General features: G+C 41.2%; 1 long non-coding RNA gene across 5 annotated transcripts; it reads left to right on the plus strand.

The window, feature by feature from the left end:
• LOC112956709 lies at positions 1-24,580 on the plus strand. Of its 5 annotated transcripts, none has more exons than XR_003251083.1 (8): positions 1-48; positions 16,515-16,618; positions 17,519-17,685; positions 18,322-18,481; positions 18,610-18,694; positions 21,426-21,506; positions 22,993-23,086; positions 24,077-24,580. It is a non-coding gene; the product is annotated as an uncharacterized LOC112956709 (long non-coding RNA). The 5 variants fall into 5 exon arrangements; XR_003251086.1 differs by having other exon boundaries at positions 21,430-21,506; XR_003251084.1 differs by lacking the exon at positions 1-48 and adding an exon at positions 417-452.
• Positions 24,581-25,429: the final 849 nt, after the last annotated feature.

Consider the following 25,429-nt stretch of genomic DNA (forward strand, 5'->3'; position numbering starts at 1 on the left):
AGGTGTGAGGCAGCCAAGATTGTACAGAGACAAGAATGCAATATTAAGGTAATGGCTTTAGAGCAAAAGTTTTTTCAGTGGTTTGAGTGTTTTCTACTTCTTTCAAATAATAAAGTGGTATTTTAGAAAGCGTTTGGTAGAAACTATAAACATGGCCTTGCTTATATTTCTGGGGAGTGTCTCCTGTGTGTATGGTTATAGTAGGGGAGAAAGCATGTAGGTGTTTGTTCATAGGCAACAGAAGCATTTACAGCTTGGAGAATAAGCAGGGCTGGAGCTCTGACTCCTCTGCTTCTGTGTTCCCAGGCAGTTATCCTAAGCTAGGTAAGGAAACTCRAGAATAAAGTTAGAATTTCATGGAACTACATAAAATAATTCAAGATTTGTACTTACCCATTGAAATTGAATTCTTCTCAGTAGCGGGAGGAGCACTTTTATTGCCAGGAAACTTGGTAAGTACCGGGTTCTGCTAAAATCTTATTTGTCTAATGAACAAAATAGTCCCTCTTAACTTAGTATYCTCAAGACTGTTAATATAAGAATCATGAGGAAAAAAGGTAAGAGATGTTTTTATAAACAGGAGAACCCAGTCAAAAGGAAATATGAGTCTGCATAGAGCTAGTAATGGAGGAAGTGATCTGAGCCTAGGTTTCCCAAATTCATTTTTCCTCCCCACTTTYTTCCACTTTTTTCCCCCCTACGAAAGATCCACTTTTTTTTCTCCCCATTGTTAGTAGGCTATTTATTCCAGAGATTAAGTATCCAGATGAATTGTGTGCTCTGAGAGGCCCTGTTATGAACATGTTAATGCAGCAGTCCTTCTCAAGTGAAGTTAAGCAAGAGGGAGGGGACACAATATATATTTTTTTTAATCTGGTCACCTCAAACCATGAGTGACTTCTGTTTTGGAGGAATTAATTCTAGTGTTATATATGGTCAGTTTGCTCTTTAAACAAAGGACTTTGCTCTTTTGGGTTACAGTGTAGCACTTGTCTACTCTAAATTCACTTAAACTCAACATAATTGCCCTGTATTCTTAATATTTCTGTGAGCCTACCGTGTTGCTGTCTCAGCACTAATGCTGAGAAGTCGAAAGAAGTTAATCGTGCTGTGTAGCTCAATGCCTTGTGGTTTATTATTAAAAATAAAGACAAGTGCTCCGCTATTTTATCTCTAATGTGCAGTTAACTTAATTCCTAATCCTCTTAAGAGATCATGTTCTTCCTCACTTTCCTTTAGCTTCTGCCCTGCTTTCAACTTGCATATGAAACTTAAAAGCCAAAATGTTCAGTGTGAGAATATTATAATGTAGTGGTGCATAAGTCAGTTTTTATTTGCTTTAGCTTAAACATTTGGTGAGAAGTTTTCCTAATATTGGAGTGCATAGCTGGTGTTAATTTTTAGGGGGCTGCTTTTCTGCTCCTCTTGTTCATGATGTAAGTGTTCACTGATTCTTGGTGTCTTGTAAATGGATATGAGAGGACTGATGTGATACTAGCTTGATTCTGCTTTAAATGTTGATAACTGCAATACTTCTTTCTCTTTGGCTGGTAGTTCTTAGCCTGGCTGCCCCCTCTTCCTCCCTCGTTATTTTCATAATTCCTTGCTGGATCTGACTGCTCGAGTATTCACTGAGGACTTGTGGGCTGTGGTGCAAGTTAATAAAGTTGCTTGAAGCAGCTAGTTTTCTGCAATGGTGATGGCTTCCTTTCTTTGCAGTTTGTGGAAGTGCAGGGGTGTTTAACAGATGAGCTTCACCTATGTGCTTCTGAAACTGGTGTTYTCACGTGTCAAAAGCTTCATCTCTTCTGGCTCTGGGAGCCTGGGGTGCAAGCTCCACCAGTGCATTTTCCAAGCTGTGTGTAGGCATTGGGGTACCATTGAGCTGGAACATTAAYTTTACCACCCCGTTCTTCTGGGTCTGTTTTAATTTTTGGACGAATTTTAGTCTCCTGAAATCCTCCTGCTTTGCAAATACCACCCCCTCATCCATTTGACTTCATCCATTTGACTAATTAAATAGGATTCATGCACCTACTACACTTATCCYGAAGAATAGATATAATAATACTGATTTCTGGATTTTGCCCTTAACCTCAAACTTTCTTTGGTTTCAATGCCGCTTGGTTTCAGTGCAGCTTTGTTAAACTCCCCTTCACCCTTAATACCTAATTCCTGTTGTGATATTACACGAGTTCTCAACCCCCTAGAAGCAGAGGTGTTGTGTGGTGCGCCTACCTCTTTTTAAAAGATGCCTAATGCCAATATAAAGAAACTCGCAAAGCTTCAAGCCTCAGATTTCTAGACGAGGTTAGTCATCTGGCCCCTTAGCTTTGGTGCTTTCAGGAAAGCTAAGCCTGGGCAACCAAATACTCGAGGTGCTTACCTTTCGGGGCTCAGGCTTCCAGAAAGAGCTCAACATTCAAATTAGCTGGTGAGCTGTGAAAGTCCTTGCTGCAGCGTCTAAAACATGCAAGTCTTCAGCTTCTGTAGAGTCTGAAAGTGCTCGCCAAGAGAATTTCACTGGAATTATCAGTGACTTTTCAGCAGTTACAACAATGTATGCTGATATTTCCTATAAAAAGATCTTATTCTTTTAATGGCCAGGCAGATGTGCAAATTCAAATACATGCGGACTCCAGAATTTTCGATTTTGCCCTTCTTAGAACTTGATATATTTTTAATAGTCTTCCCCGGATGCTTTTCCAATAGGCTGAGATTTGTTTCTACTTAGCTGCCTTTGCTGGTCTTCACGTGGCTGTGTTGGGCAGGAGCATAGGAGGCTACGGCTACTGCAATTTGAGCCAAAACTTTGGGTCAAGTCAAAGCTCAGTGGAGGACAGGGGGAGTTGGAGACTGCGCTTCTGAGGAGCAGCTTTATCTCTGGGCTCTGGTAGGTCTCCCATTTACTCTAAAAATTTGCCATAAAAATAGCTGTTTTGATGCAGAAGGTCACTCAAACTATTTGGTGCAGGCYAGAGAAGACATTAATGAGCAGAGTTTCCCTTCACACAAACACAGTCTACTGGTGTGGGCAGCTTTGTGTTCTGCAGTTGTCAGKGTGGATGAGTATTTTCCTTATACCATGGCAGTTGTAAGATGCTTTCTTGGTTTGACAGCTTGTGCATCAGTATGCAAGTCTCACTGCACAAATGCATTTCACTTTCAATATCAACATTTCACTTTTTTGAAATCCAGACTGGTAGCTTAAGCAAGGAGAGGAAAGTCCTCAGGAAGCAATAGTTTCTAAAGATGGCCTGAAAATGCTGTCACAAGGCTACAAGAAGGAAGGTGGGATAGAGGACGTTTTTGTTTGTTTTTGTGGAAATTGAGAAGTCATTGGCTTCAGCTAAAACTGCAACCCTTGGCAGCAAACTTATAGGCTTGGCATTTTCTTTTGATTATTTTATTTTTCTTTGCATTTGTGGCTTAGGGCTAAGGGAGGAGAGAACCCCCTGCCTCTTGGGTAAGTCCCTGATGCTTGAAGTGGGGAGCGGGGGGGTGCAGAAAGGAAAATGGTTCTCATGTCAGCTGATTGCAAATGCTGCATTTGAGGCAGCTGCATTTGCTGCCTGACTTAAGCTTTGCTGCCTCATGGATGATCTTGCGTGGGGCAGGAGAGCGGTGCCAGCTACTTAAGCTGCTGGGAGTGAGGGCTCCTAAGCACATGGGGCAGCCTGTGCTGCTTTACTGAGGCCGTTCCCTTTGCAACAGGAAAGAAATTGGCTGCTCTAACTGCTTGAGTATGTTGAAACTTTGCTTGATGTCCCTTATGCGCATTCATCATATTGGTACCTCTTCTCATGGTATAACACTATTGTTAACCCCTATTTTAATGAGCCAAGTATCAAGGTGCTGCAGTCTCAAAGKGGGGGATGACTGTTACTAAAACAGCCATTCTAATTAAAGCCAAGGTTTGTGTGTTTTCCATCTTAGGCTATGGCAGAAGAGAACATATGACTAGTTGGCTTTTGTTATATTTGGGCAGTTGTTGCTACAGATGCAAAAACGGATGAAATTTCCCCCCTCGTTAGCATCATCTTCGAGGACTAAGGTGTGAGAAAACARGTCCAGGTCTTGCACCTGTTAGGCTGCAGCTGCAGTCTGCACACCTTTGCACGGGTGAAATCCCGCTGTGAGCCAGTCTGGATGCTGAGGGATGACTCTGAAGTTGTGCTGCCTGCTATTCTCTCGTCAAAAACCTTGCCTGGGTTTGTGCTTGGTGTTTGGCACTCAGTCTTTCTCCAATTTTGCTGTGTTTTTTGCCTTTTAATGTATATTCTTTAGAGGTCAGATGAAAATAATGCTGAGAATGAGTGGGGGAAGAGAAATAATACCTGGGATAACTGCTCCGATCTGTTAAACCTTAGCTATTATTTGTCCAAAAAAAAAAAAACCCAAAAGTAATTTCCATCCTTTGGGGCAACTTACCTCTGATGGCAGACTTTTTTTATTACTAAATATACAAATGTATTTTCCCCATAAGTGAAGAGAATTAATTACTCCTTTCCCTTGCTCAATGCTAGATGTTGAGTTAATGAGCGGTACAGGAGCTGAGAGCAGGAGCTTTGGGAGGCCCAGCTCTGAACTGTGGCTAGCTCAGCATCTGTAAACAACCATCCCCCCAGCCTGGGACTGCCTGCAAGCTTGGGAAATGTGAGTGTAAGCTAATTTATAAGACTGTGTAAATACACTGCCTTATCAAACCGGCTCTGCACCTTGCTCTGGATGTGCACCTATGTGGGAAGAGAAGCCAGGGAAGTTTCTGGATGATGGGCACTCATGGTGACTGTTGTCACATCATCAAAGGAGGGACATGCCTCTGAAGCAGCATTGCTTTGTTTTGCCTGGGTTTGTTTGAAACCTGGAACTTGCGAAGGTTTTGTTTCTTGCAGCAGCTGCTCATGCATTTTTAAAGTCTTCCTTGGAAAGCACCTGAGGGGCRGAGGCATCTACTGGTCTAACTTAGCATTGATCCATGGGAGTGAAGCATTACTGGATGTTGGAGCAGCAGCAAAGTGGAGACCCTTTCGAGATGCTTAAAAGATGCTTAAGTTACAAAGTACTAACTTTGGAAAATTCATAAGCTCTTTTCAATCCAACTGGAAGAGCTGCAGTGCCATGTGCAGCAGGTTTTTTTGCATCTCCTACGTGTAAAAGTGTGTAAAGTTTGTCACGTCCTGGGAGGTAATTACCATAGACTGTGATCCCAATATAATGAAGTGTCTTGTGGCTTCAGTTGGGTTGCAGGTTTAAAATGGTTAAAGAGGAGGAAAATATCCCAGAAACTACTGCTAGCTAAGTAAGGATGAGTCTTCTACATGCAGTTTCTAATATATGCTAGTAACTACAGCGGTATACTGTACAACTAAGTTAAAACTAACTTAAAACTGTATTTTACAATTTTTCAAATTGAGATCAGGATAAACATAGGGAAAGTGCTTGTGCAAAAATAACAGCAAACAAGTGGTCTGTACTAACCAGGCAAATGGAGTAAATGATGCAGTGCTGTTGCCTGTTGAAATTATCCAGCAATTTAATAAGCTCCAGGAGCATAAATTCCTTCGGGCCCCRTCTAGCAGCGCACTCTGCAAATGGATTTAATTGAGTTGTAATGAGGCTAGTACAGGCAACTGTGTCCCTTGCATGCAGCTTGCGGCAGGATGGGGATCCAAGTTGAGTGTGATGTATATTAGAAGACTGCTTTAAAAATAAGCAAAGTTCCACCCTCTACATCCCATCACCAGAATGCTGTCTGAGCACCTTACCTAGGCTTTTAATGCTACTGAAGACTTGCAATACTTGTTCCAGCAAGTGAGCAGCTAATGAGGAACTGCTTGAACACAGCCAGCCATGGAAAGTTTAAATATATGCATATTCCATTGCTTTAAATATTAATTTCTGAGTTAGAGTGTCAAAAGGTGTGTTTTTATTTCTGGTGCTGGTTATACGTTGATGTTTTAAAGAGCAGCAAGTAACTTCAAATGTTTGTTTGGTAGTTAAATTGGCTACAGGTCTAGGTAATGCTGCCCAGGATAACTGCACGCTGGTTATTTGTCATATGAAAGGAGAGTGCCCACTAGAATGCCCTGAATCTGAAGTAGTGGTGAAAACTTTTGTCCCACCATGAGGTTTTCTTCCTGAGATGCTTCCTCTGGAGATGAGAAGCATGTTTTGGTGAAATGCATGGCTTTATTTCATCACATTTTAGGTGGAAAGTAGGTGACATTTGAAGCTTCTATATTAAGTGCAAATGGAAGTCCCTGAGACTGCTGTGGGCTCTGTACTCGTCCAATCCTATTTCACTTGCCCTCAGGCTTAGGTATAAATCTCTGCTGAAATATAATACTATGATTACTGTCTAACTATTTTTAAATAGGTTGAAATGACCTATCAATACTTAATAAATGGAGATAACTGAATATTTTATTCATGGTCTTTGAAAGCTTCAGCTCCTTTTTGGCTATCAATTAGAGTTTACTTTTAAACAGAATTCAGAGTAGCAGTGTTCAATTCACTTATTCTAAATTAGATGGCAGTATGTTTCACTTAATATAAATTGTGTGCGATTACTTACAATCAGTTTAAATCAATAAGTTTGTGATGGATTTTTACCCTGTGCTGTGGTTACCCGGTAATAAATCCCTTGTTTAGTCCAAAAGGCATAGCTTCTTTTGGCAGCTTTCCATGCATTTCAGTAATCAGTATTGGATGGGCATGGCTTTAACAAATCGGCATTTAAGACAAGTCCCTGTAGAGGATAAACACATTTAAAAAATCAATTTAACTCAACCAACCCCAGCTGAAATGAGAAAACTCACTTTGCAAGAATCCTAGAGACACTCTCTTAGAGGAAGAACTAACATGTACTTTGGCCCTCTGACAAAGAGGGATTTGGGGTATATTTCTTGTAACTTGATGGTAGAAGCTTTACCATAACATTGTAGAACTTGTGGAAGGAATGTGCCAGATATTATTTTCATGTGAGACAGTCAGTCAAGCTGATTTGTCTTGTTCTAAAGTCATGTTCCCTATCAGCAGAAGATGCCATGTACAGAATTAGCCTGGTATTTTCATCATGAATTTTACAGACACATGGGCCTTGATTATGAGGTTCAGTCTCATAAAACACAGATGATGGTTTTCACAGGGCTTGGGTTGTTTGGGGAGCTGGCAGCAGTCATGGAGTCCCTGGGGCCAGAAGGGTGGTCAAGGGCCACGTGGCAGTATGGGACTCCCCCAGTTCTGGCGAGAGGTAGCAGCTCTTTGGGGCTCTTTCCCCTTGGTGGAAGGAAGCACACTGGATTGAGTGTTTTGGTCTATTGTCTCTTCTCTGGTGTGTCATAGAGATGTGTGGCCTGAGCCTCTCCCATACTTCTTTTTCAGAAGCGTATTAGTCCCTCAAATTGATTGACTAATTTGTATTTGGGCTAAATACTCCAATCTTAAGTAGTTCTTCCGATGCCAGGCCTTGCTCGTTCAGCACTAGCCTTGATGCTGTTGAAGGTGTGTGTTAATTCATTTGACTCAGCTGAGGTATTAGACCCCAGATGCTCACAGCATGAGTGACTACTTGTCAACTACATGATTTATAAATTCCTTTCCTCTACTGTATGTCTTAGCCATTAATCTTACTTAATAACATTATTCTATACAATTCTTTCCTGTTGTCCTTAAGCCTGGAAATAGTTCCAGGGGTGAGATTATAGTGGTTCACCTTTATTTTTTAAGGCTGAATAGTCATTAGCATACAAATCTTATCAGTTAACAAACATGAGGGAAAACAATCTAAAATCCTAAACATCGGCAGCTGGTTACTTGCATTCACTGCCTGCACCAGGTTGTGTTTGATGTGCAAAGCTGTTGGCCTGCAAAGAACTCCTTCAAGAGTAGTATGTATTGCTTTCTTGCAAGTGAAGGTTTCACTCGAAATACRTTGCTTAGCATGAAGTTGGCCTTTCCTCACAACAGTACCTCTCAGTCACTTTGATATAAAATCGCTTGTCTTTATTCAGTAGGCAAGACTCTAATTATCTTTTTCCAATTTTTAAAAAATGAGTAGTTTAATGATAACCTGTCGCAGAGGAAGTGATGTGCTTTAGAAAGCTTGCAGTTGTTTTGATAGCTATCTTGACTACTTTGAGGTGTGTAGTTTTCCATCCTGCATTGTTTGTGTGCATTTGAGACTCCTGGGCCGTGCACATTTCATGCTGTTTTTCAAAAGCTTCTCATGGCTGATGTCACATTTCAGCAGTACTTCCAAACTCTGGATGTATTCTACCATTTATGAATTCTTTAAAAATCAAACTAAACTATGCAAATCAAGGTCTGCTCTATATAGATATAGAAGGTAGAGAGGAGTTTTGCCCAAATTGCCAGCATCTGTTCTCTGGCATGTCACATGAACCAATGCATCTCTTTAATATCTTCCTGCTCTAAACTGGGATAGCTCTCTAATCCTTAGGGATGTTTTCCTGTCTAGAAACAGGGATCTGGTAGCCAGATTGAAATGGTCTCTTCCAAGGAACGTTCCTGAAGCAACTGCAGCCAAGACCTGAATTTCTAAGAGCACGTTTCATCTTTTGGGCTGCCCATACCAAAGAAATGTCTTTCTATTTCAGTCCACCTGCAAATTTGTTTCTTCAGGCAGCTGCCCAGAAGCTTCAATTGAGAAAGCTTCCACTTCTGGACATGTAACAACGGTTTTCATTTTATAAGCTTAAGCAGAATGATTAATTACCATGTCAAACCACATAATATGTACCTAGGCTCTAAAGTAGCTTTGTTTCACTGTAGAGAGTAACCTTCAGAAAACTTGTCTTTGGGCTTAAGGCAACTCAGGAGGAGCCAGGAAACCTGCTTTTTCCAGCTATAAACTGCAGTTTTTGAAGGAGGTTCATATCATACCTGCAGTTTGTGTGTGGTAGGGAGTTGGGTGCTTTCACTGGTAGCTGCTTCATAAGATCAATTTGCAGTAATCACAACATTTCCCACTCTTTGGGGATTCATCCCTTCAGATGCATAACTCCTCGGCTTCTTGACCTGTGTTTTGTTTTAAATCCACTCTTGAGCAATTCCATGGAGATAATTTAGGGAAGAAGTTTGTTGCACTCGCCTATGATCCCGTCGTCTTTGCCTATGGATTCCAAAGCAACTGCACAATGGTCAGTGCTGTGGGTAAGGACCCTGGGTCCTTCTGAAGTTACAGGATTGAATTGCAACACGACCCTCCTGTGGCAGTACCTAGGGGTGTGCAGTTACCTCCGGCATATTTACCACGTTCAAATGGGACAGATCAAAATAATTTCTGATGAATATTCATCTGGCAGGGAGCCATGTTCCTGCTTCTGCTTTTATTTGTATTGCTCAAGACTGGTCATCCCAGTCCTCCATGTTATTTTTCTTGCCTTGCTTTTAGGTATGTATCTGTGTAAGCCCCTGTCTGTCTTCTGGCTGAGCAATCCTCCCTTCCCTAGGAAGGGGTGGTACAGACTGAGCYTGCAGCTCGAGTGGTAGCAAGGCTCTAGGCAGGCTGCAAAGAGCTGTGTGTGTATCTTCAAGAACTGTTACTAAGCTTTCCACCAAGGAAGGATATATATGTTGGTGGATGCACGTCTCGAATGGAGGAACGCTTTCCTTTCCCCACCACACCATATGAACCAATGTGGAATAGTAAAGCTCACATCTGTAAGCACATACGGTCACATAAACCTAATGTTTAGTACTAAAAAGCTGCACATGAGAATTCAGGTTTTTATATCCTCTCCCAGCCTGTGTGCTTTGAGGCGCATCAACGCTTCTGGTGTAGGTGCAGTTGAATACCTTGATTTCTTCCACTTGGAAGTCTGATTTGTCTGTGCCTCTTCAAGCAGCAAGCCTTCTGGAGGAGCTATGTGTGTGCTCCTCTATCACTACTCAAAGCRTTTCATGTCTGGGAGCTGTGCCTGCTCCTACGGGCTTGCCAAATACCTTAGATCTGTACCACGGATACAACTGAGCTGTATCCCCATGGATACTTTTGGATTTTAGTATCGCAAAATTTCAGTGGGGAATGCAACTTTCCTTAGCCTTTTGGCTCACTAGCCATTTCTGGAGGAATCCCTACCAAAACAGCCTGAACCCTGACAGGTAACAAGGCTGGAATCAGTAAGGAAAAACCTTTTGAGCAGTAACTGTTGTTGTTCTCCTTTCCTCCTAGGAAAAGGGTATGAGTTGATGGGTGCTGAATCGGAAGAGGAGAACATGTCAGCGTGCTTTGCCTCCCCAGCAGAATGGGGAGTGAAGGCTAAGCTGCCTCTTGCTCCTCCAGCTTGCTGCAAGAGTCACAAGCCGTTGTATGTTGGTGGTCTGGGAATCCAAACACTATCTCCCATAGCTGTTTGCTTGATGGGCAGTGTAGGTTTGTGTGAAGTCTGGCTGCCTGAAGAACCTCCTTTCAGAGAAGCTGGAGGTGGTGTTCCCCTGCACACACGGAGGTCTCCACAGGCTGCCCTTTTAATGCTTAACAAAGAATGGCCAGGGAAAGTGAGAGAGAATGGGTCTATTTGCTCATAAATAAAAGCCTTGGGTAGTTGGCCAGCTGGGACAATTACAGCTGAACTTGCTGGGTGCATGCTGCTGAGGAGTCAAGGCAGGTGTCTACAGATTGTCCTTTTCTATGCTAAATTCTCTCATCTCCTGAGAAGAGCAGGAGTTTGCTTATTCAGCAGCAGACATTTTCACAAGAGGCTGTCTGCTGAAGAAAATAACTTCCTTTTGCAGCTGTATTTTGCATATTTCTGTATGTAGTTTCTGCAGAAAAACCCTGTTTTCTGTGAAGTACTTTGGTTCCTCTGGCAAGAAAGGACTTGTCAAATGTGCAGTCCTTCAACAAAACAATATTTTTGGAATCTTAGTTTTCTGATCTCTAGAAGGTGCAGGTAAATATATTTCTCTGTTCCTTATAGCTGTAGGAAGTAAAGTCAGATTGCAAATCTAGTAGATGAGACTTGGCTTTAAACAGTCCTTGTTGATTAAAAAGTGAGTTTTTTTCCTTCTGCCCTCCCCACCTCCTTGCCCTTGACCGTAAGGTGGTGATACTAAGTTTTTCTAATGAGTAAAGGTTTAGGCAATGACCGGTGCACTGCTAGTGCTATTTTTTTACAATATATTCTGGAAAATTATTTTCTGCAAGTTACCTGCTTTTTGACCTTTTGTAGCTTGAATACCATTTCTGCCCTCTGACTTCTAAAGAAAGAATCTCTTTATGGCTTCTGCTGAGCTGTGGCTTCATTTCAGTTGCAAACTATTGGTATTCTGCTTAGGTGTTTGAGTTTCTTGACAAGAGAATTCAGAACAGGAATGGAGCTGGTACTTATAAAAGGCATTATAAGGAAAACTTGGTGGGTTTGAACTGAAACASTGAGATTTCTTTGTGTAGTCTTAGCTAATCTTATAATTGCCCCCAAATATTCCTCACAATAGTTTTTTCCTCTGAGAGGTGGCTCTTTAAGCTTGTATTTTATGATACACTCTTTTCTTTGCTGGTGTCAGGGTGTGGTACTTGGGGCTTGTGCTGTGCCTCTGGCTAGGCATGTTTCCTGTTGAGCCTTCTGATTCCAGGTTATACATGTCAGATGTATGTCGTATAATTGAGCTGAACGCCCAGGTTACTGCTGCAGCATCACTACGTACCAGCCAATTTGGCTGCAACACGGGAAGAGGAGCAATGACAGCTGAGCACATCTGAATCACATAGACACTGCAGTCTGCATCCCAAATTCCTCTATGTGGGTTTTGGAGGAGTKTTTTTGTTTTGGTTTGKTTTTTTTTAAGCCAACCAATATATTACTCTGTAGCGTATACTTTTCTAGTGCTYTGAATTTTTGCAAGGTTAATCAGAGCTCTCCAGTGATCTATTCCCTTGCCTTCTTGTTCCTGGGAGAAAAAGTGTTTAGGATCCCTAGGCTTTCATCATGACAATGTGTTAAACTGAGTAGTAGTTTGTTTTGGTTTTTCTTTTTTTTCTATTTCCCTGATATTTGAACTGGGCTGGCTTCGGTCCATCTTTAACAAAACCCTTCTGTCTGTCACGAAGGGCTGAAGGGATAATCACTACTTTCTTATTTGAATTCTGAAATTGTCTTTCAAATCTTACCTYTTCATTTATTTTGTAAAAGTCTTCTCTGGCCTTTTGAGAGATGAGCAAGCACAGTTTCAGTATGGCAGTTTATGTAAAAGGCTGTAAATGGCTCCCTGTGGTCTTAACACAGAACTTACATAATCTTAAATCATGACATTAACAGAGTAACTTCTGCCTGCTTAACTACATAACTCTTTTTCAAAAGCAGCATCTGTCTTGTGAGTGTTGCTTGTTACTAGGAAGGTGCAGGAGACGGGGAGCTTGACCCATKGCCAAGCTGTGGAGATGAGGGGCCACCACTTCCTAGCAAGGACTGAGAAGATAAGAGCCCCTCTGTTTGCCGCTTCCCTTTCTGCACGTTCACCTGAGAATGGCAAGATGTTTTAAGCTCTTTCTATTTCCATCTGTGGCATTTGTTTCGCTCTTCAATGCGTGTAGCCTGTTCTGTTTTGTGTTCTCCAAAGTTGGCTCCGGAGAGTCAACAGCCACTTGGTATTTCATTGTGTGCTTGGAAGGAAAGGTGTGAGCAGATTTATCTTAGAGCTGTGGTTCACCATTATACTGTCACATAAATCAGAGAGGYGAAATGAGAACGCCGTGGAGGAAGGTCTGCTGTGGGATTATACTGCCTTATTACTGAATGTGTTGCTCTTGGGAAAGTATGGGGAGCCTTTTCTCTGCTAAAGACTATATAGAGCTTTCAAATAACCCTGACAAGCAATACACTAAAACACACAGTTGTATTTTTCCCCCTTATGTTGCTACTGAATAATTTTGCTCTGGGCTTTATGAAATAAGGAGGAAGCTGTAGTTGGTCCAAGGGCTGCCAACTCATCACATAAGTCTGACAGACTAATAAGCTTTCTCATAGCAATGTCTACAAAGCTGATTCAGGTAGAACTGCTGTGTTGTTTTTCAGTTCTGGGCCTGCAAGCTCTCCCAGCTGTGCTAGCCATTGCAGAGCAGCCATACCTTCCCTAAAACTTTGATTATTGCAGCATCTTTTGCAGGGGAATGGCAATAAAACTGTCTTGAGCAGCTGTCTATCCTGCTGCTTAAGGGAAAGATGCAATTTTTTGCAGTAATACTCAAAATTTCCGGGTGCGAAGGAGCAAAGGAACTCTGTCCGCTGTTTCCTGGGAGCCATGTGGATCTTGTTGAAAATGTTTTAAATGTTTTGGCTTTTCTAATTTTTTTTTTGAGGTGGGGGGAGAGAGAGGCTTCAGGGAAGACAAAGGACTTCAGAACTGGCATTGCTTTGCAGAGGTGACAATATACAGTTTGTAGGTGAGGTGTTATACACTTAAATAGCAGTCAGGAAGACTATGGCTTTCAAACAGGTAAAGATATAGTTAGAGACACTGACATAACTTGTTTTTAAGGGCAGTGGAATTTTCTTTGCGGGTAGTTTAAGGTCAGAATGGGCAAACATCTTCYGGGAATGGTGAGGGTCAGAGCTGACCATATCTGAGGCAGGGGCATGGATGAGGCAACCTTCCTGCCTCTTCACAATATTCCAGTACTCACAACTTTGAAAAATATCAGTGACATAAGGAGTCTTCATGGCATGTGTGGGCCTTGACCCTTGGCTCTTTGTTTTCCTCAGAGAGGATTTTGAGCAGTGTCAGTACAGTACATGCATCCACTTGTGCTTCAGTAATGAAAGAATCAACTTTGAGTGCAGCCAAGGCCATGGAAAGTCAGCAGCCCTGTTCCCTTCTGGGGATAGGCACTGGGGAAATGTCTCGAGCAAAGAGTTTGGAAGGGACTTGTCCAATTCTTAGTTCATCCGCAGGTTAATGCGGCTAGACTATGGGTTGAGTCGGTGTGGAAGTGTGTTCARTGACGTAAGGTAAAAATTTGGAGATGTCTTCCTCCAATTTTTGGTGGTTTTTAAGCCTTAATCACCTCCCTACTCAGGATCACTTTCATTTCCCCATTTCTCTTCATACACTTTCACAGCTGAGACTGACAGATTCAAATATGACAAACTTGAAATACATGATTTTTGTGAGCTGAAGAATTTGACTTTTTTTGGTTTTCAACTCTCATTTCAGAATATATTGCATTACATGATATGGAGTTACCACTTTTTAAAAATTTAAGCTGTTTTTATCTTTTGCTATTTATTTCTTCTATTGTTGTGATAGTTATGAGTAGAGTCTACGGAACAGAAAGGTGTAATAGTTTACTGGTGCAGTGCCACACTTCTTGATTGTTTTCTTTGCTTCAGGTCAAATGATAACATATCCAGCTACAGCTATGCAAAAGGAGCTTATGTAAGGAGACTGTAACTCCTAGTGCTGGAATTGGAGCCTGCTGAAAGACTCTTCCTTTGAAAGCATCTCTGCTTCTGCAGAGCCAGCTGTGCCTCTTGGTTTTCCTTTGTAGACAAGAAGAAACCGATCATTGATTTGGAAACCAAGATGAATGGAAYACGTTATATATTTTTAGGTGCCGCTTCTAACTGCCAGTGCTCCTTTGCTGCTTATGTCAAGTTTTGCAACCCTGGGGGGAGGAGGAGCAAAGGAAGGCAGAGCCAAAAAAAAAAAAAAAAAAATCATGGAAGGAAATTCATTCTGTTTCTAGTTGTTAAAAAAAAAAAAGCTGAAAGAATTGTTGTTCCTGATTGGAAAGGATAGGGGATCTTCCCATGCAAATTACTAGAGCTAATTGACTTGTAGTGGAGCATTGGCTGTGGCTTTCTACAGTGGGGTTGCTAGGAAATGTTGCTAAGCAACTCTTCAATGACTGAACCGACCTTTAAGATAAATATATGTGTTTTTTTTTTTTTCCTGCCCATTCTGATGCTGGAAAGGAAACCACCATTTCTGTCTTGCCCTGGCCTTTCCCTGGGCGGTAGGAGCTGGGTGGAGGTGGTTGAATAGCAGTGTCCCAAAGACCTGGCAGAGCTGCTCTGCAGGCACCACCTTTTAGTATGCAGTGTTTTTTGGGAACTCAATTTCCTCTGCGGTGTGAGCAGCCAAAGTAGGCAAATAACAATCTGAATTTATCTGATTAATTTTGTGTGTTTTCTTTTTTGTTTATTTTGAATAAATCACCAAAGAAACATTCTTGACTAATCTGGCTGCATGAGGCAAAAGGAGGACATGAGGTGGTGCTTGTCACAGTTGGACACACAGGATTTTAAATGCTATCATAGTGCTTAGGCCTTTAATAAAATGACTGGTGGCACTGCACAAAGCCACCATTGGGACCTGTTGGGAATGCTTTCCTCTTGCCCGCTGTCTTTGAAGCCAGTCTCTTTGTTTATTATAATGTTAAGTGAATCACATTCTTAATTTTGAATGCTTTTGCGCATCCAAAATAAGTTGATTTTTTTTGTTGTTTTTCCCCTCAGAAGGAGCCATAGGATTAATTCTTAAGCATCGTAATTTAAAAGTAGCTCTAGTTAAATCCAATTGGCAGAAAGCTATAGAGATGTTTTAGGCTTTTTATTGGCTGAGGCTGGCACTCTGAAAGGCCAAGCTTTGAGTGCCAGCCATGCAGGAGTCCGGTTGCAATAAAAAGCTGAGATGGAGGATAAGGATATTTGCCCACCACCTCTGAACTGCTCCCTACCAACTTGCTCTGCTTCCTGTGTTAAAGCAGCCTTGGAGGATGCTGTGCCGCCTTTTAAAGGCGACAGCTGTGAGCACAGTGCATGTGGGAAGAAAGGCTGGAGCATTTGCATCTGGCCTGCTTGATACTTAGCTTCAGCCCTGCCCAAAAATGTTTTGGAAAACCTTTAAAACTTCAGATTTCCTCCTCTTCCCCATGTGTTTCGTGCTGCCCCCCACACTCTATGTAGAGAAGATACCTACTTGCAACAGCAGTGCATGTTGCAAAGATACACCCAGCTGATGTGTCTCTTTGATATAAAGCTAGGTGTCTACCACGGTCAAAATTAGTTTGGAAGGAATTTGAACTGTTCTAAGGCAGATGATATGGATTTTCTAGTGCTTGACTACTGTGCTCCTCACCAAGAAAGACAGATTCTGTATTCTGGCTTGCAAGTTATAGTTTTAGGCTTTCAGCCCATTGACGGCAAAGTGAGGGAGAGTGATGGGCTCTTCTTGTTGGTGATCTGTTCCTCTTTGGTTACGTGTTAGTTATGGTTGGAGACTTTCTCTCTGCTCTGGCTTTAGGTAGTTTGGAATGACCCATCTGAGCACAGTAGTAGGGAGGAGAATGAGACAGAGGAGGAGATGAGTCCTGCAACAAATAGCTTTGCCCTGGTTTCTGAAAAAAATCAGCTCRGGGCATGGTAGGACAACATGTCCTACTACATGTCACAAGTGCTTTCATGATTAGCATGAAATTGAATTTGTGTGAATCRGTCTAAGGCAACAGGACACAGAACTGACTTGTGCTTAATTTCATTCTCTCCCAGGTCTTCAAGAACACAGACCTTCAATCCAAACTTGGAGGAGAGCCTTCACTCCAATGAAGTGTTCATCTTTGCTAGCAAATGGATGATGGGTCACTTCAGATMCAGTTAAGCAACCCAGGCCTTTAGAGAGGATGTGCCTGGCCTGTTGTCACTCAATTTCATTTTTTTTACCTTCTGCTCTATGCCATAAAGAGCAACTGGTTATAATTTGGTTGGAATGGAAGCATTAAGACCGCAATAAGGTTTTTAGATACCTTTAAGACTTTTTTTTTCCAAAAAGCATTTTTTTTCATATAAGAAGGTTGCTACTTTCTGATTACGGAGGGTGGGGGARGGGGAAAGGAACTGATTCATTGTTTGGCCAGAACATTGGAGATATGTAATACCTTTCAGGGGCTGAAGACTGAAGTTGTTCATGGAAAGTCTGAATTCCGTAAATAAAATCCCAGTGCATGTATAACCATGATGAAATTATGGGTAATAGCTCAGCCTTTCAGAGCTGGCAGGGTTTTTGTTATCTCAACAGATAATGCTAGCCAGGTRTTTAAATATTGAGAATGGATATAAATTGTTAAAAAGACTATGGCAACACAGCTAGTGTGCATTTTTTTGGTTTGGATACTCCTTTGCTGCCTAGGCATTATTAGAAAATAGATGTTAGCAGATATTGGCTTCAAAATGTTATGTAGACTAAATACTGCCTGCCTGAATGACTCTTGGACTGCTTTCTTACGGAAGTAGTATCCTGTTGTAGGAAATAACTTTTCATTATTAAAAAAGTGGGGTGGGGGAGTTAAGTTAAACAGTTGGCAAACTTAAAAATCTTAAAGTTCTGCCACTTGCCACAGACTAAGCTTTCAGATTTATTTTGCTCTGAGCATTAAATAGTATATGCTTTGCCAGAGCCTAGATTGAGAGCACRTAGAATGAATAATTTACCACCTAGAGGCTGTGCCTATCTATAAGAATAAGATCAGTGTTGTGAGCTAGGACTGTTTTCAAAGTTGTGAGCTTCCTTGGAAGTTGGAGCATCTGATGCTGAAAGACCTCAGGAGGATCATATGAGAGTCTACAAAAGAAGCCAGAAGAAACGTCTCATCTCACAACTCCCCTTCTCCATGTGCAAAGATGAGAAGCTTTTTGGCTGTATCTGACCTGAACAAGGCTTCAGGTTGGTCTTGGAGACAGACTAGACTTAAGGTTCAAACTTTCACCCTTTCATGTGGTCTTGGCTACTGTGTTGAGGGTTAGAGATGGATTKCTTGTGCAACAGAGGAAACCACGGTGCTTGAAAGACAGTCTGTTGTTTAACTCCTTTAGGTTTTGGGTACAGGTTTGTCACTGATGTGGTTGTGGGAGAACTTGCACTCACTTCTTGACAATGGGTCAAAGGATGAATGTTTGGAGTTACTCGGCTAAATGGGTGATCCCTAGGTCTCACTTCCCAAAACGATTAGTGAGAACAGTGTATAGTCTTGTTTTGTTTTTGCTTTTAACTCTGTAAATACATTAAGAAAAACCATTGACCTTTCATAAGAGTGTTTTTCTGCTCCTCACTGTTCCTTTCTCTCCAGAGCTTCTCACCTCTGTGGCAAGGCTGTTATCACATTACCTTGAAAAATGTTGTTCACCACTTTTATCTGCTTATTTGGCACCAAGTTATTTAAAAGATGACTGTTCTTCTGCCCTCATCCAAACTGCAAATAAACTTTGCCTCTGCCATAATCCTGTTGTTTTTCTTGCAGTAGAGGACACAGAATAGAAATAATGCAAGTAATAACTGGTATCTATTAACATGCATTTTAAGGAAAACAGCAAGCATTCTGCTGATATGACAAGGGAATGAAGAAAGCAACTGATTAACATGAAATATGGACATTTTTTGTATAAGCAAAATGATGCTTCTGGCTCTTCTGAAAAACAGCTTGCACTGACTGCAGTATGTGCTCTGAGACCCTGCAGTACCTGTGAGTGCTAACGGATGTTATCTGCACTGAATAGTGCAGTTCTCTTCCAGAATTAATACCTGGTTTTATGTTGCCGTTTTTGTTCCAAAGCACACAGCAGAACTGATTCTTTGTAATTCCCATTGCAGTAAAAAGTGACTGTTGAGTGTCCAAACTGTGCTGGAGACCTGAAGAAGTAGTCAAATAGCGAGTCTGAATTGGAACATTATCAAGGTGGGGGAGAACTTTATCAATCAACTTGTGCAGTTTATTTGGGGGTAGTAATACATGTAACAGATCATGTTATTTTCTCTCTAGGCAAGCAAAAAATATGTAGTTGCCTTATTATTGGAGTTCTTACTCTGCCTTTCTGCCATTGCCTTTATTTTTTGCTCCTTGCAGGGGCTTGCAGGATCCCTGTGAAATACTAKTGTTGCTTGACAAAAAACCAATGCTAACTCTGCTCTTACTAGATCAAAGAGTGACTTGGAAGTTTCCAGCCACTCCCAGAAATGCCAAAAGCAGCTTCTCAGCTGTGGCAAAATTGTAAATAGAGGCAAAGGTCTTAGCATGGCTTGCTAGGCAAAGGATTACGGCAGCACTTTGCTTGTCTCCTTATGTTAAGAGTGGTAGGAAGATAGAGCTGTAGAAACTGAAGCTGGAGGTTTTTATGCCTACCTTCATATGAATCCTAAGAGCCTCAGGTTGTGCCTGCACAGTCAGAAAGCAGTCTTGACTGTATTTATACAGTCTGTTTATATAGAGAGATTTGAAGAATTGAGTTCTCAATTTGAAGAATTGAATTCTCAAAGTGGCAAGAGAAACTTGCCACTTTCTGGTGTGAAAAACATCAAAAACTAATTTTGGCATCAATTTAAGGTTGCCCCATGTTGATGCTCCCCAAGAAAGGGAGCAACCCCTCCTTTCTGCAGCTACAGAAGTCRTGGATTGACAGTAGCTAGTTTCTAACCTAGAACCTAAACTTTTGCTTCCTTCGGTGACCCACCAAGAGCTCATGTCTACTTGACTCTGCAGGACTGGTGTYGGGGGTGGAAATGGAAGGGTTTTGGTTTTGAACCTTCCTTGTTGTAAAGCACACTTCGCTCTTAATGCAGTTATGTGTGTGGAGGCACAGATTAGGAATGTTTTACTGGTAGCCTTCATCCCCTATTTTGGAGTTGGGCTTCAAGTAAATGAAGAGGGAGAGGTTGCATGCAGGTTGTCCTTGAACTTCACCCTGTATTTAGRGGTTTCTCTGGTCATCCCTGGGTCCTGCTCTTACACTAGCTGTCAAGTCCACACAGTCTTTTCTTGTACCCTAACTGGAGTTTCCACCTTGAGGAACTCACTCTGGATTATTGCCGCATAAAATCAAGAACCAGAAGAGGCCTTGCTAGCTAGAGCAGCCCAGTGTGTGGGCCACGCTGAGAASCTACGTGGCTCTCCTTCCTCTGCTCAGCAACTGAGTGTTCTAGYTCTGAGGCTCTCCATGCCACCCGGCGGGGCGAGGGAAGCGCTTACAAACACACACAGCCTTTGCTTTTTCCTTTAGCCTTGTGTCATGTGCAAGTTGTGTTGCAGCACACACTAAAGAAAAAAAAAAGTTCCAGAATTAAAACAAGTGTGATGAATTTGGTGTGATTGAGCTGTTTAACCTCTCKTAAACCAACTTCCTTATGATATTAAGAGAGGAATTACTGGGCAATTAAATGCCCAGTTTTTAGATGGGACATTCAATGAACAATTGTAAGCATACTGCCCCACACCATGTTTTAATACTAGATGATAATATTATTTGCTTCAAAAGTTTTCTAAATGTGGGAAGCTAGAAAATATCTTTGAGCCTAAAGATGTTATTTAAGGATTCATAAAAATATTGGAAAAATGCTGAATAAGTGATTGTGAGAGCACTTTGCTTTTAAAAGAAGTCTGATGTGCTAGTTCAAGTATTCATTTTTCCATTTAAAAATTAGACGAGACTTTTGCAGAGTGTTTTAGAGAGGCTTCTGGTTTCAGATGTCTGTGCTGAAGCATATAAAAGATTTTAGTTAAAATGCTGAACCTGATTATGAACCTCCAGCACCAACATCTGCTCAAGAGTAGAACAAAGAAAACAATGGATGTGAACAATGTGAGGGAAAGCATTTTTCTTCTGAATAGGATTTTTTTGTACTATAGTCACCACAGTAACGTTTGAAAACTTCCTGTAGTAAATGAAATCCTGGCACTTGCATCTGTATCCTCTTATCTACCTCTAGATTGTAAAGAATTCATCGGGCTGTACGAGTGGCTATTTTTGCTGCTTAGGACACGCAGGGAAGTTGTTGCGTATCATTTTCTTGGCACTTGTGTCTCCTCGAAATGCCCTTTTCCTGAGTGTTTGCTTTGTGATAGACTTGTTCTGTGTTGTGGTGATAAGCGTGGAGTGGGTGTGTACGTTGGAAGTCAGAAAGTGGGCAGAGCTGGAGAGGATCCCTGGATCTATCTGCCGGTATCTCTGACTCTTACTTACACTGTGTTCTTAAAACATGAACCACTGATTACTGTAATGTCGCTGTTATGATAAGGCCAGGGCCCGATGATGCTGGGGTTGCTCATAAGCACCAAGGAGCCTCATGGGCAGCCAAATGCGACGGAGAGGATGGAGGTGTATGGAGGAGATCCTTAATCCTCGTTGGGTCACCCACCTTTGTGTTTGGCTGCAAGTGGGGAGGAATAAAAGGCCTTGGAAAGGGAAGAAATGTTACTGCCTTGTCACCGGCTCATTCCCTCCTAACTTAAGAGAAAGAGGAAGTTTAATGACCCTCCGAACATGGGTGATTATTTCAATAGTCTGCTGAAGTATGTCAATAATACACAGGGATGGAGCATACCCCATTTGTCATTCTATGTGCTGTTGAAGAGTACCATTGCAAAGATATTCTTGATTATTTCTTCTTCTGTTTGTTTTCTTTCTATACCTTAGAGAGAATTCAATGACCTGTATTTACAGCGTGCGGAGTAATTTATTGTAGTACATCATGTTCACGTTCCTGGGTCTGTGCAGGTAAATATTCTAGAAAGTGTAACAAAGGAAGTGGGATGTTTTTCTTGTCTGCGAGGGGTGCTCAGGCGTGTAGAGAGGATGCTTCATGGGTTAAAAATGAGGGCTTCTTTCTGAAAGATTTGGTTAGTATTTGCCACGTAGACTCTGTGACTTACTTATGAGCACAAAAATTAATCAGTTTAAGATGATATATAGATTAAGGGAAGCTTGGGAAACTTATATTCTGTCTGAAAACATGTCAAATGAATAGAGCTTGGTATTGCTCATAACAATACATTTCTATCTATCTTTTTCATAATATATTTGCACAGCAACTTAAGAAAAAATCTATTGCTTCATTAGTGAAGAGCGTTCTCATGTTTATTGTTATGCTTCAAAATGTCACTTTTGGCTATGGTTAAAAGTACAAATTATGCAGTTGTACTTGTGACTAAAGGCAGCTGAATACATGGCTAGTAAAGTCTGTTATATTAATGAGTCTTTGAGCAAAGCTGCTGTTTAAAAGCCCCRCTGCACAAGCAAGCCATGGAAAGACAAGCAAAGGCAAGATACGTCTGGCTGGCTGCTAATGAGGGAACAGTAGCTCCTTAACTTTATGGACAAGCAGCAGCTTGCTTTGGGTTATCTGAACTTGGCTTATCCTAACTGAGGTTATAAACTCCACGTATTTTTGCCCCCAACTGTGAGAAATCACAGGAACAGCCATCTTTTYGTCTTCTTACCTCCACCTGTGTGTAGTCAAAACAGCATCCATAGAAAACAGTGAAGTAAGGACTGCCCAGAAGGGATTCGATAAAAGCTGGGTGTCTTGGATTATCCTGACCTTGTTCTTACTACCTAACTAAAATATTAATCAGTATCTCATATTTTGACTTCAATAAGTAAGGGTTTGCATAGCTGGGAATCTGCTATTGGGAAAGGAACCTTTTGAACCCTTTAGGACTTATTTTCCTGTCAAAAATAATAAACAACTTCAGTGTTCACCCACACAGCATCAGTGGGGTTTTTTTAAATCTGAATTGTTACATAGGCCACAAATTATAGTTACTCAAAAAGAAGTTAGTAACCCATCAGCAAAAATGGCATTAAAGGCAACATTATTTCCCATAATGTTAATAAGCCTTTTTTTGGTGTGATTTATTTTTGCAACAATTACTGTATAAAGTCTCATGGAAGATGTATTTGTGTAGTTAATGTAATATACATGTATGCAATTTTCAATTTTAGTGCCTATTGATTGCTTCATTTTTCATCTGTAGTGGGCTATTCTTATAATTTCCTCTGGGCTTTCAGAAATGGCAGACATCAAGGGAAAATTGTAGTGGTTAGTCCTATGGGAAATGCAAAAAGGCAAATGGATCAGAGTTTCAGGGAAAGAACTGAGTTCACGTGCACTTGTGCCATGCGAATTTAAACTGCCTTCCACAACCTTTCAGAGATCTGAAAGTACTTTATTGAAGTAATTTTGCTTTTATGTATTTTATAGGGAAAGATGAATTCTAAAGGCAAAGGGAGGCCTTGCACAAGTATGGGAAGTGAGTGTCCCTCCTGCTCTGTTTGGCAGTTTGCGAGTCCAAAAGGTAAGATCGCTCTTGCTCAGTATCAGCTGCATTGTTTGAAAACTGAAGTACACGCACATGGGGTAGCTTGGGGAACTTGTACCATGACTACAGGCTAGATCCCCACTCAGACTTGCTCCCTGAAATGCAGAGGGATCTGAGGCACACTAGTATTAAAATATGAGAGAAGGCAAAATCATATGTACATGTTAATTTAGAAACAATTATTCTAGTTTTAAAAAAAGTGCAAATAGTTGCAGGCTAGATCCTGCTAATTAATTGGTTCTTATCTGTTCTCACCTCTTGCTGCTTTCCTGCAGTGGCTCCCTCACAGGGACAGGCTCTGTTTTCAGTTCAGTTAATGCAAAGTTAATTTTGACACCCACACATGACTTTATCATCACAGCTCTGTGTAAGGTAATTAAATATCTATCTTCCCTATTAATATATCATTAGTGGCACAGTATGTATCTGTTTATAATACAGTCTGAGAAAATGTAGTTATACTATATCATGATGACAGTGGTAGCCATAGAGYTTTGCTGTTTCAATGATAACTTCCATTTTTACAGTCACTCCACACTTTGGCTGGAATTACAGAGGGCAAGAGTGAAGGTAAAACAAAGGACCTGACCCTGGCCCTTCAAGATCATGCTGCCCTTCAATATTGCTCAACAATATTGAAAATATTGAGCCTGGGCRCGAGTGAGATTGCTCATGGGTCAAGGTTTTGTGCAGCTTCAGACAAGTGTTATGCCTACCCTAGGTCACTAGTACAATCTGTGTTTAGTGGGGAGATAAATGTTAGACTGAATGATTCGTCCAAGTTGTTTCCAGATGGGCCAGAATTTAGATGAAGGAAGCTAGGAAAGAGTAGTCCAATCTGTCAAGATCCAGCTCTGCATCACTTTATTTTTATCAGTCTTGTCAYAGAAAACAGTCTCAAATTGGAACCGATAACCTGGTCCACTTGTCATGGCTGCAATATTTTTTTGTTTTTGTTTTTTCCAGAGAAACCTATAAAGGAGTTATCCTCAGATGCCTAATTAACTGTTTTGGCAGGATTTGCACATCTAATTTTAAACTCTTCTGAAAATCCTGGTAGCTGTGGGATTTCTGCAATGAAGAATTCTGCCAGCACTAAAGAAGGTGTTAGGCCTTTTTCACTTGAGACTTTTTTTAAGTRCATGTAACAAAATGTTTTAAAGCGGTGCTTCCCATGAACAGTAATTTGGAGGTTATACTTAATGCCCTTTCAGAAAGGTCAGCTTCAAAACTCACTTGCAAGATGAAAGATGGGGTCAAAATCAAATATTAAACAAATAGTACTAAAGAGAAGTTCACCTCTCTCTTCTTTGAGTTCCTTTAAAACTCTTGGGTCAGTATTGTCTTGYGCTTGTGACTTTGCGCTCTTTTGCTGCCTGTGTTATAGCCTCTTTCACTGGCCCTTGAAATTCAGATTGGACTTCCTAACCTGCTAGCTCCCACTGTCTTGAAAATAAAAGAATTTTAGCAGGGGAAATACTCCCACTGAAAAGAAAAATGATAATCTATTATTGTGGCTGTATCTTCCCTGAAAGTGACTTTTCTACCTTGATGTTCTGTTGGCGCTACAGACTGATTATGACATGTTTAATAAAGGATTATTAGATGTTAAAAAGAGTTCCCCATAATACTTTTGTCCTGTTTYGTGCTGTGTCTACATTCAGACTGCTAGTGTAGTCTGCGATTATTCCTATCTCTACAACTTCAGCTTCTTGAAGCCTCYCTGTGGTGTCTTTCCAATGTCTCTTTGCCACCTTCAAGGATCTTGCTCTTTCTGACTGCACTTTTGACATTCGTAGGGAGTTTCTGAAGGTAGTTCAAGTTGTTCCTAATTTCACGTAAGGGTTCTGGGCTTTTTGGTATTCCAGGATGGATAATGAATGCAATGTCCAGTGGTCCCTGTGACAAAGCCAAGTTGAACCTGATCTGAAGCTGATCCCTGTATGAACAGGGATGAGGACCAGACCTTTGGTGTGGGTCAGGACCAAGTTAAGAATTCCTGGGGTTTCCCTAATTAAGCTGTTCAGTGAAAGAGTCATCAACAGTACAGGAAAAAAGAGTCTTGGCATTGTGCCTGGATGTGATATTTGCTTGATGTACATTGGGGTATCTGATTTTCCCATTACAGCTGTGTCTTTTTGCCAGAAAATTTTCTCTAGTCTCCCTCTGTGTATCAAAATCATGGCTGCTGCCAACAAGAGGCAATTGATGATAAAAATCTGTTGGGTTATTTCTCTGTTTAAGGTCTGGAGAATGTTATTACTGAGCATACGTGCAAGAGTTCATTTGTGCTGAGAAGAGGCAGATGGGACAAGCGGC

The sequence above is a fragment of the Nothoprocta perdicaria genome, unplaced genomic scaffold, assembly GCF_003342845.1.
Source record: "Nothoprocta perdicaria isolate Ctin4 unplaced genomic scaffold, notPer1 scaffold_66, whole genome shotgun sequence".
NCBI classification, from domain to species: Eukaryota; Metazoa; Chordata; class Aves; order Tinamiformes; family Tinamidae; genus Nothoprocta; species Nothoprocta perdicaria.